Source organism: Schistocerca americana, chromosome 2 (assembly GCF_021461395.2).
Source record: "Schistocerca americana isolate TAMUIC-IGC-003095 chromosome 2, iqSchAmer2.1, whole genome shotgun sequence".
Classification (NCBI taxonomy): Eukaryota; Metazoa; Arthropoda; class Insecta; order Orthoptera; family Acrididae; genus Schistocerca; species Schistocerca americana.
In genome coordinates, this window is record NC_060120.1 from 638,737,418 (window position 1) to 638,748,175 (window position 10,758).

The window sequence follows — 10,758 nt, forward strand, 5'->3', positions numbered from 1 at the left end:
GTGCGTGCATAATGAGGAGCCAGCCGTTAGATATTCTGGCCTGAAATTGATAAGTTGTATGTTTTCCAGGACAGGATGGAGGAGCCTGCGTCCGTCTGTCCCATGAGGCACAATAGAACATTGCTTAAGGGACTAAATACTACAAGAGTCTCTGGTTTATATGTTTATAGCAGTGCTTAGTTTCTAAACGTTTAGGTGCCAGAACACACCTCTACAACCATACATTTTCCTTGCCCACTCCCCTCTGCTCATCAGCCATAAAAATCACTCGGTCAAATTTTTATAAACCTGCGAGTAATTTTGCAATGAGATATCAGGTTCACAAAACTCTGCTCGATACTGAGGGTTGTGAAACATAATTTCTTAGATTCAAAACAATAAAAACACAAGATATAATATAAACAAGAGGTGCTACTATCTATCCCTGTAGCAGTGTCATTGTGATCCTAGTTCTCTGCTCAATATGTATCGGCACAAGCAGATGGTGTTGCATGCTAGTCTTGTACAGGGCAGTGAAACAGGTAAAATTTTCAAAGTCCCAGAGTGAAGCTATCTCTCTACATTACAACACGAGGCAGCCACAATGAAAACATTTCATAACCAGGACTGGTTCAGAGCAAGCCACAACATCAGCATTTCTGGCAAGCCACATAGCAGGGTTCAGCAGAATGTAGTCAGTCAGAGCAGGTAAACAGCTCATGTCATCTTTAAGGCTAAGGCGAATGCAACAAATGGTAGCAAGAGCTTTTATGAACCAGTTCTATACTATAAGAAACTTGCTAAACAAGCACAGCACAAGAAAAACTGCTGATGCCTCGGTAATAGCAAGCTCTATGCAGTCATGATGAATGATGATGTATAAACATCAGCCACTACTTCACTCCATAAATACCCCAGCAGTTTAGCGCATAGGGCAGTCGGTCAGATGGATCAATGGTGTACATAATGTTAGCACTCAATTCCCAGACTGCAACAAAGTGATATCTGGCACAAATCTGCTGTAGATTTCCTGTGCGCTATGGAGAATAACACCTGCCACTGGGAGGGGTTGGGTTGTTTGGGGAAGGAGACCAGACAGTGATGTCATCGGTCTCATCGGATTATGGAAGAACAGGGAAGGAAGTCGGCTGTGCCCTTTGAAAGGATCCATCCTGGCATTTGCGTGGAGCGATTTAGGGAAATCACGGAAAACCTAAATCAGGATGGACAGACGTGGGATTGAACCATCACCACTGGGAGGGTTAGCTACCTCATAACAATTACTGGTCATGGAATTCAACAACACAGTCTTCCCCTGTCACAGATTGGAGTACTTAGAGGCCTTTTTTACCCATCATGATCAGGAAATCAATGTTTCTAACATTCCAGTTAACCGAATAGCTCATACCTGGATGGCAGGCCAGTATCATCCCAAGTTCGAGCCTTGGCCCAGCATACAGTTTTAATCTGCCAGGAAGTTTCAGTATCATCAAACTTCTCGGCTACATGATAACCGTCATCAGGGTACGACGGATGACGAAGAAAGGTGGTGAGCTGGAGTGGACAGGGCACCTCCCAAGTCAGCATGTGTAAGTTCAGCATATGTGACGCTACCATCCACCACTTCTGCATCATGATACAGCCAGTGCTGGGGCCTCAACAAGTGGAGATTCAGCTGCCTTGAGTGGGCTGAATGCCACTTACGATGCGATTGCTCAGCAGGCATTGACTGACAATACCAACCATGACTCAAGATGCTACCTGTATTTTCATGGAAATAAATAAATAATTCTGAATCTTCATGCACTGCGCCCACCAGTGACCACAGGTCACTACCACCCTTCAGAGGAAAACTGGCAAGGAGTGAACTGGGAGAGTGCCTTCTGACACAGAACCAGCCCTACTTACGCCCTCCCAATAGTCACCTCTTGCAAAATTGGTGTCAGGAAGTGGTCCTGCTTCTGACCTTGCAGCATCTACATCAGAAGGTACAAAGGATTTCGTACAGAGCCACACCGGCAGTAACAAAAATTGTGGAGTGAGTCACTGAAATGCTTTGTTTCTCACACAAGTATGTTTTGGTGGTGATCATGTCCAGAATAAGAAATAGTGTTCAGAGCTACTTTTTACAAAGCCCGTTATCTGAATTTAAGGGAAATTGTAGTAACAGGGTGCCAGCCGCGGTGGTCTCACGGTTCTAGGCACTCAGTCAGGAACCGCGCGGCTGCTACGGTCGCAGGTTCGAATCCTGCCTCGGGCATGGATGTGTGTGATGTCCTTAGGTTAGTTAGGTTTAATTAGTTCTAAGTTCTAGGGGACTGATGACCACAGATGTTAAGTCCCATAGTGCTCAGAGCCATTTGAACCATTTAGTAACAGGGTGTGTACGTGGACAAGAAAGGAAAGATTCTGGATTTTTCCCGAATTTCCCAGTTTTTCTGGGGTGAAGATACATATTTTTCGGGTGTAGATACACTTTCTCCATGTTAAGTGACAATACACTTTCCCTCGGAACTGTATAACTTATCAATCTTTTGAATGCAAATGTAAGCCTACTGGTAAAACTTGAAGTAATGGCATAAATGGCTGGTCTTCAGGGCCCAAAATTTTTCCAAACGGCTGGTGCTGGAAGTGTTAAGGTTTGAATGAGAGTGATTTAAGAAATTCATCACATAGTCTCACACCTAACATAATTTTATCTTGCGTAAAAATAAATTTACTTTGAAAGTAACGCTGCTCAAACCACCGTTCATAATATTTTCCCGAGAGTTGTTTACGAATTTTAGAGTCGTTTGGTTGCCAGAGAGCACCAGGAGACATGATTACTGCACATGAGCAGCTGCGATGACGTAGCTCAAAGTACATTAGAATTTCGCTTAGTGGCGACTTTAACATAGACTTTTTTTGTGGTTCACTGCAATACTGTTAAGTAGCATTTCCATTGAAGTTTACATCCACACAGCATTGCAAAAAGCTTGTAATAAAGAATAGGTACAATTTTCTTGCAAAAATTAAAAAGAAGGCTTTTATACACCAGAACTAAGAATAATAAGCTTTTCATGACTTTCTCAAACTGTATAAAAATTAAAAACGCTACTTGCGACGAAACCAGTTCCCCCTGAGCAGCCTTAGCGTACGGATCTCCGTGCCGGCACGTTCACAGGAGCTCAGTCCGTCAGTTCACCTGATAATGGCGACATGTATGATCGCCGAAATATTGTGCCCGTTGGACATTGTAGACTGGCAGTACACCCGTGGATATTTTGATTATCAAATACGCCGGGAGAAACTCAAGAATCACAGTTTATATTCTACTCCAGGAATAAATACAAAGCCTTGTGGAGAGTTACAATGATAAAACACGGTGTGCTTCCAGTCTATAATTTACTGACGAATAGCGTTCTGTAAATTTAAGCCCTAAATAACACATATTAAGGTATAACGTCAAGCCTAGAGAAGGGAACAGACAAGTTCAGAAACAAGTCTTGTGATGGAGAAACACTGTGTTTCGCGGAAGACAGATACATATGAATTCTGCTAAACCTTTTCAGTGTGGTATTCGGGAAGCCAATTCTCTTGGCGTAGCGTTGCTGTATCGTCTCATGTTTGGTTCTTTAATATGGCATACTGCCGTATGTACCAGAAGATGAAAACGTGCACTTGAAATTCAGCGAACAGTTGAAACTAGCTAATAGTTTTGGAATGAAACTCTCCATTCCAAATAAATTTACTGCCTCTGCGGAAAAGATTAATAAAAACCAAATTTCTTTAGCAAACCGACAAAAATAACTTCATTGTTCTTCAAAGCGATTAGTGCTTGATTGCCAGTAACGTGGACACAAAATAAAATCAGCAAACTGGAACTAATAACATATTTTAGTTTTCCGTAATTATATGAATGTATTTTAATTCATTTGATAGCTCCCAGCCACAGAAATCCGTTTTGTTTTTATTTGACGTGAGAGTTGTAAACGAAGGAAGAAAAGCAAAATCACGAAACGTGAAAGCGGGTTACGTGGAGACCACTCCAACTCCGACTGCTCTGCGCACGCGTGAATCTTGCTGCTTGCAGGTACTGCGTATGCATTTAACAGTCACACTACAAGAATCTAGAAGTAGAAGGTGCCGCCGATACGCGACTTCATCTCTGCGCATGAACCACCGGCAATTGCTCAAACGACCCCAGTTGAAATTGTCATGAAGCCACGTTCTTGGAAAGCAGTTTTTTGTTACGAAGTATTGCCCACTCTTCGTCCTAAAGCCTTTGACACATTTTGTTGTTTGCGGACGCTTGTGTCCACTGTGTTTTATTGTTGTAAATGGCGCATTTTCTTTGCAAGTTTTATATTGGTGTTTTTCTCTCGTTTATGATATATTACTACAATATTATACTGCAGTAGCGGGCTAAAGTAAAATTCTTTGATAGACTACAAGTTCTTACCAGTCAAAATTACAAAAAATTAACTCGAAACAAAAACAATGAAAAATTCTTCCGGATGAAAAAATTCGCGGATTTTTTCCGGATTTCCCTTTGTCCAGGAGTAAAGTGTTTTTGTACTGGCAGATTGTAAAATTTGTAACTTGTCTAGACACATAACGCATGGTAATAGGCTTATTCCTAAAAAATGACTATGAGCACCATGGGACTTAACATCTTAGGTCATCAGTCCCCTAGATCTTAGAACCCAACTAACCTAAGGACATCATACACATCCATGCCTGAGGCAGGATTCGAACCTGCCACCGTAGCAGTCCCGCGGTTCCAGACTGCAGCGCCTAGAACCGCACGGCCACCAGGCTTATTCCTGTCATATATTCCACTTTCAGTATGGTCATGCAAAAGAGAACTCTGTTAAGTGTCATTGGGTGTCGATGAGACAAAGTAACTGGAAAATTTGATATTCGTTGTAGTGTATATCGTGTGTGGTGTGAAAGGCTTACTACGGCAGAAAAGAAAACTGCAAAAATGGTTCAAATGGCTCTGAGCACTATGGGACTCAAATGCTGTGGTCATAAGTCCCCTAGAACTTAGAACTACTTAAACCTAACTAACCTAAAGACAGCACACAACACCCAGCCATCACGAGGCAGAGAAAATCCCTGACCCCGCCGGGAATCGAACCCGGGAACCCGGGCGTGGGAAGCAAGAACGCTACCGCACGACCACGACATGCGTGCAAGAAAACTGCACAAACGCGAGCAGTTACTGCAGCAGACACGGTATCGGCTCTGACAAAACAGGTTACATTATTACGTAGTCAAATGGGAGGTCCTTCACAATCATGTCCTAATGATTTAAAATCAATTTTGGCAATACCTTTCCCATCCGCGAATCCTGTAACGGCTAGTCTTATTTCCTCTTTTTCTGGCAAAACGTCTGAGGATGTCACTATGCTTTATTCAGGATGTGTTATCCGCAGCCAGCTTGTGCAACTGGTCTGAACGAACATCACTGCAGATTGCCAAACTGCGCTTGTCAGGTGAGGCTAAGACATACTTCATGTACCATGAGCTTTTGAGTTTAGTTTAGTTATGTCACGTTCCACGGATCATTTTCAAGATTATTTTATCGATGTGACGTGGAACAAGTCAGATTACAAGACATATATACACACATGAAGAGTGCTAATATTGATATTACTGAAATTTTTAGTTCTATAAGTGCAACTACATTTAGAGGTACAATTTTTTTTTTTTTACCAGTTATGAAACAGAAACTCGTCCATGGAATAGAAGGAGTTGTCCAAAAGAAATGATTTTGAGCTAGATTTAAAATTTGATCTGCTACCTGCCAGACACTTTATGTTTTTGGGCAAATGTAAAGTAACCACAGAGTTGGTAATAGCTAAAGCAAGGGAAAAGTTAAGTAATTTCAGAAAATTGCCAAATGAGATTGTGGAAGCGTTTTCGAACAGGATACGCAAGCTGAACACCCAACTTACGAGTTGAGTAAGAAACCGGATGCTGCTGGAGTTTTATTTGGAAAGGCTGAGGATCGGGCGCTGGATGTGTTAATAAGGGGAATTTCTGCAGAATTTTCTCGCACAGTGAGAACGGAGAATCCGCAAGGTGTAGCAGAAACGTTGCAGGTAACCAGCTATCCGCAAGAGACAGAAAGTGCTACTTAGTCACGGAATAATCAGAAAATGTTTGTGTCGAAGAAAGCACGTTACCGCTGCGAAAGAACGAATTCCACCGAACTTTTATAGGACATAATCGAGAGATCAATTCGTGCTCAAAATTCTGCACCGGCAACACTTATCGCAATTATGGACAGCTATAGAGGCAGCACGGCTCAGTATCTCTGCTGGGGACTTCCAACGACTTGTTGAGTACACGCCGCACCACACTACGCTGGACAGAAGTAGACCCAAGACGATATTAGGAGGTACCCCGCGAACTTTGTCACTTCCGTGTACAGTATATTTAATCACCAGGAAACCACAGTATCATGAGTAGAATGTTCCAAGACCATTACCAGGATCTAAGCTGGGTGGGGGCCAACTCACGTTAGTTTCACAGTGTCTGATGAATGACGAGATAGTTTTGAGGTTTCACTTTTCTTCAGACGGAAACTGAACTGATACATCTACATCTAGAAGGCTACTCTGGAATTCACACTTAACTGCATGGAAGAGGATTTTTTGATCCGCTTTCAGACTATTAGCCTACGTTGGACCCTCGAAAGCGTGCGGGAAGAAAGAACACTCAAATTTTTCCGCGCGAGCTCAGGTTTGTCTTATTTCATTACGATGATCATTTCTCCCTTTGCAGGCGGTATAAACAAAATGAAAAGCGTTCGGTGGTGAAAACTGGTGACTAAAATTTCATGAATAGATCTCGCTCCAACAGAAGACGCCTTTGTTTTAATAATTGCCATCCCAACTAGCGTATTATATCAATCACATTCTCTCCCCTATTTCGTGATAATACAAAACGAGCGGCCCTTCTTTGAACGTCTTCGATGCTCTGCATCAATTCTGTCTGGTAAGGATCAAAGAACGGACAAGGGTAGTGTAGGCACTTTCCTGAGTAGACCTGTTGCATCTTCTAAGTGTTCTGTCAATAAAACGCAGGCTTTAATTCGACTTCCCCACAACATTACGGTAAGTATGTGGTCGTTCCAGTTTAAGATGTTCTAATTGTAACCTCTAGATATTTAGTTGAATTGACAGCCTCTTGATTTATGTGATTTATCGTGTAGCCGAAATTTAATGGGTTCCTTTTAGAGCTCACGCGGTTGATCACGGGCGGGGACGCAAATGCTGCCCTCTCCTCTCGCGAAGGGTATAACCACGGAATGTTCTTGCATAGACGTGACCTGTTGATTCCAAATGGTGATTCAAATGGCTCCGAGCACTATGGGACTTAACATCTGAGGTCATCAGTCCCCTAGAACGTAGAACTACTTAAACCTAACTAACCTAAGGACATCACAGACATCCATACCCGAGGCAGGATTTGAACCTGCGACCGTAGCGGTCGCGCGGTTCCAGACTGAAGCGCCTAGAACCGCTCGGCCACACCGGCCGGCGATTCCAATTGGTCTAACTACTTAAATTCTTATACGAGGAAGCCTTTTTCCGATTCTTTGAGTTACAAAATCACAGATTAGTATGAACAAATACACCCTTCACACTGACTACATTTTTCGACGAAAGACTGAAATGCAGCTGGAGGTTCGAATGCCTTGTGCACCCCACCAAACGATAGGAAGACGCGGGGAACAGCCGGTTGTTATGGAGAAGCATGCTAGAGCGCTCTGTAGCTTACTGTGTCAGTGTGTCTTATGGCATAATTCAAAGAGTACCATAAGCTTTGGAATTTATCGAAATTTGCAATTTCAGCTGGAATCGCCAGGGCGAAAAGGGTTAACTACGACTGGTTGCTATTTCTCCATGAATCGTCATCTTTGGAGTGATCAACAGCTTCCAGAAATGAGAATATGAGTAAAAGAGCAGTACTCTAAACCTGATGTTTTATTTATTTCTTTAATATCTGGTTACCAGACGTTACGTTCTTACTTATTTATCCCAGTCTACACTCACATATTTGAAAATTCATTGTCAATTAGAACTGTCTACCGGATCGGGACTCTATCTCAGAATCTCTGCGATTCGTGGACAAATACGTATAAAATGTCAGGACTGGTTCTATATCTCCAGCGAGAAACGAATTCCGGTGTCGTAGCTAACCACAGAATTCTGTGAGTGGAAAAGCAATTTTAATATTTGGCGTTATGGCCTTTTCTTCTCACCTTTTTTTTAATTTTTACTCTCGCTTCAACAATATTCTAAAAACCCAGTAGATAGTACTTCAAATGAACGTAAAAACAATAGGCAGTAGTACAGACGGACTGAAGCACATACCGAGGGAGGTGGCGCAGTGGATAGCACACTGGACTCGGGAAGACGGCGGTTCAATCCCGCGTCCGGCCGTCCTGATTTAGGTTTTCCGTGATTTCCCTAAATCGCTCCAGTCAAATACGTGGATGGTTCCTTTGAAAGGGCACGGCCGACTTCCTTCCCCGTCCTTCCCTAATCCGATGAGACCGATGACCTCGCTGTTTGGTCTCTTCCCCCAAACAATCTAACCCAAAAACAATCTGTTTACATCTAGGCACCGCGCCTTCGAAATACAGTCAGCTATGACCAAACCCAGCGTGAGGTGCCCAAGGCCAGTGCCGTTACAGCCCCGACGTTAAAGGAAAGAGGAGGCGGGAATGCCACATTAAATAATGTACTGAACCAAAAGAATGGGCAGCTTACAACAGGAGTAACTTTCCATAATAATTTAAAAAATCCTGGCCAAGCTTAAAAACATATTACACTGTTAAAACAAGGGGTACCAAATTGGTAGAGAATAACTGTCTAAGGCCCATAGAATGAGAAAAACAGCGGTTACATGAAAGAGTTACTAGATTACAATGAAATAAGTTAGCGAGCGGCGGCCCCTGCTGACCGCTTAGGCCTGTGGAATGAGGGAAAGAGCGCTTACGTGAAAGAGTTTAAAATGCCACCCTTAAATGTTTGAGAGGAGAGAAGCATTTTAATGACCACTGACGCTGAGTGAAAATAAAATACACAACTTTTTGTAGTTCTGTCTATGATTGGACATTGATAATAGTGAATTCTCAATCATACCATCGGAGCAACTTAATAGTTTGGGTCTCATTCATTCACAACCACGAAGACGAATGAAAACCAGAAAATTTCAGTCACAGTTAATAAAAGTTCACACAGTAACTTAGTGGCTCCATATGACGAGATACTCAACTTTGATATCCTTGAGGGTTGTTGCTTCAGAAAGTCACAGCGTTCGACGTTGTTGATGTACTAGATATCAAAGAAAACACCGAGTATATAACTTTTCTTGTTTTGTGCAATGATCGATTTGGATATACACTGAAGATATATATACATCTACATCTACATTTATACTCCGCAAGCCACCCAACGGCGTGTGGCGGAGGGCACTTTACGTGCCACTGTCATTGCCTCCCTTTCCTGTTCCAGTCGCGTATTGTTCGCGGGAAGAACGACTGCCGGAAAGCCTCCGCGCGCTTGAATCTCTCTAATTTTACATTCGTGATCTCCTCGGGAGGTATAAGTAGGGGGAAGCAATATATTCGATACGTCATCCAGAAACGCACCCTCTCGAAACCTGGACAGCAAGCTACACCGCGATGCAGAGCGCCTCTCTTGCAGAGTCTGCCACTTGAGTTTGCTAAACATCTCCGTAACGTTGTCACGCTTACATTTCTTGTCTGACAAGAGTGTCGCACAAAAAGCTTCCTAAAGACAATAATGCAGACTCACTGAATGACTGACTCTCTCACTGCCTCTGACTGTCTCTCTTTTAAATGCCTCTTCCTTACTCACTCTTGTGGCTGATGCACAACTTCCTTTTATATAAAACTAAACGACTAAATACATTGTTAAATATAAGATTTACAAAAACAAATAAAAATCGTCAGATGATTTTCGTTACATACACATTATTTCATATACAATTTCAATGAGTTTTATAGTACAAGAATTAAAAAGGGTATTTTAGTTAATCATAAACAAATCACTTTGAATAATCTATTGTTACCGGTGTTCTGGTTTGCTCTCAAATAGCACCACCATTTTAAATAAGCATAGCGAATAAACAATGTAGCTTTTCAGAAATAGGGGACAAGTAAATTTTCAAGAATTTGTGGTGCAACATGACTGCACACGTCATATCACGAAATTTCAAAATTGGATTATTAACAAACGGCCTACTCCCCTCAGTTGCTAATATAAATCGGGTAACATATTAATCTGAAATTTACCCTGAGATAGTAAACTCGTTCGCACTAATCTTTTAAAAGGCAGTTTACTAGTAGTACTGGCAATGGCCTTGCCGCAGTGGACACACCGGTTCCCGTCAGATCACCGAAGTTAAGCGCTGTCGGGCGTGACCGACACTTGGATGAGTAACCATCCGGGCCGCCATGTGCTGTTGCCATTTTTGGGGGTGCACTCAGCCTCGTGGTGCCAATTGAGGAGCTACTCGACCGAATGGTAGCGGCTCCGGTAACAGGAAACCAGCATAACGACCGGGAGAGCGGTGTGCTGACCACACGCCCCTCCTATCCGCATCCTCAGCTGAGGATGATACGGCGGTCGGATGGTCGCGATGGGCCACTTGTGGCCTGAAGACGGAGTGCTTTTTTTTTTACTACTGGAACTGCGTGTAGACAACATTATGAAGTCCAGGAAGTTGAAAATTCTAGCTAAATTGATCTCTTCA

The 10,758-nt window shown here is 42.7% G+C and overlaps 1 pseudogene; it reads left to right on the forward strand.

Moving 5' to 3' along the window:
- The first annotated feature begins 10,355 nt into the window (after nucleotides 1-10,355).
- On the forward strand, nucleotides 10,356-10,473 carry LOC124597160 (annotated as a pseudogene).
- Nucleotides 10,474-10,758: the final 285 nt, after the last annotated feature.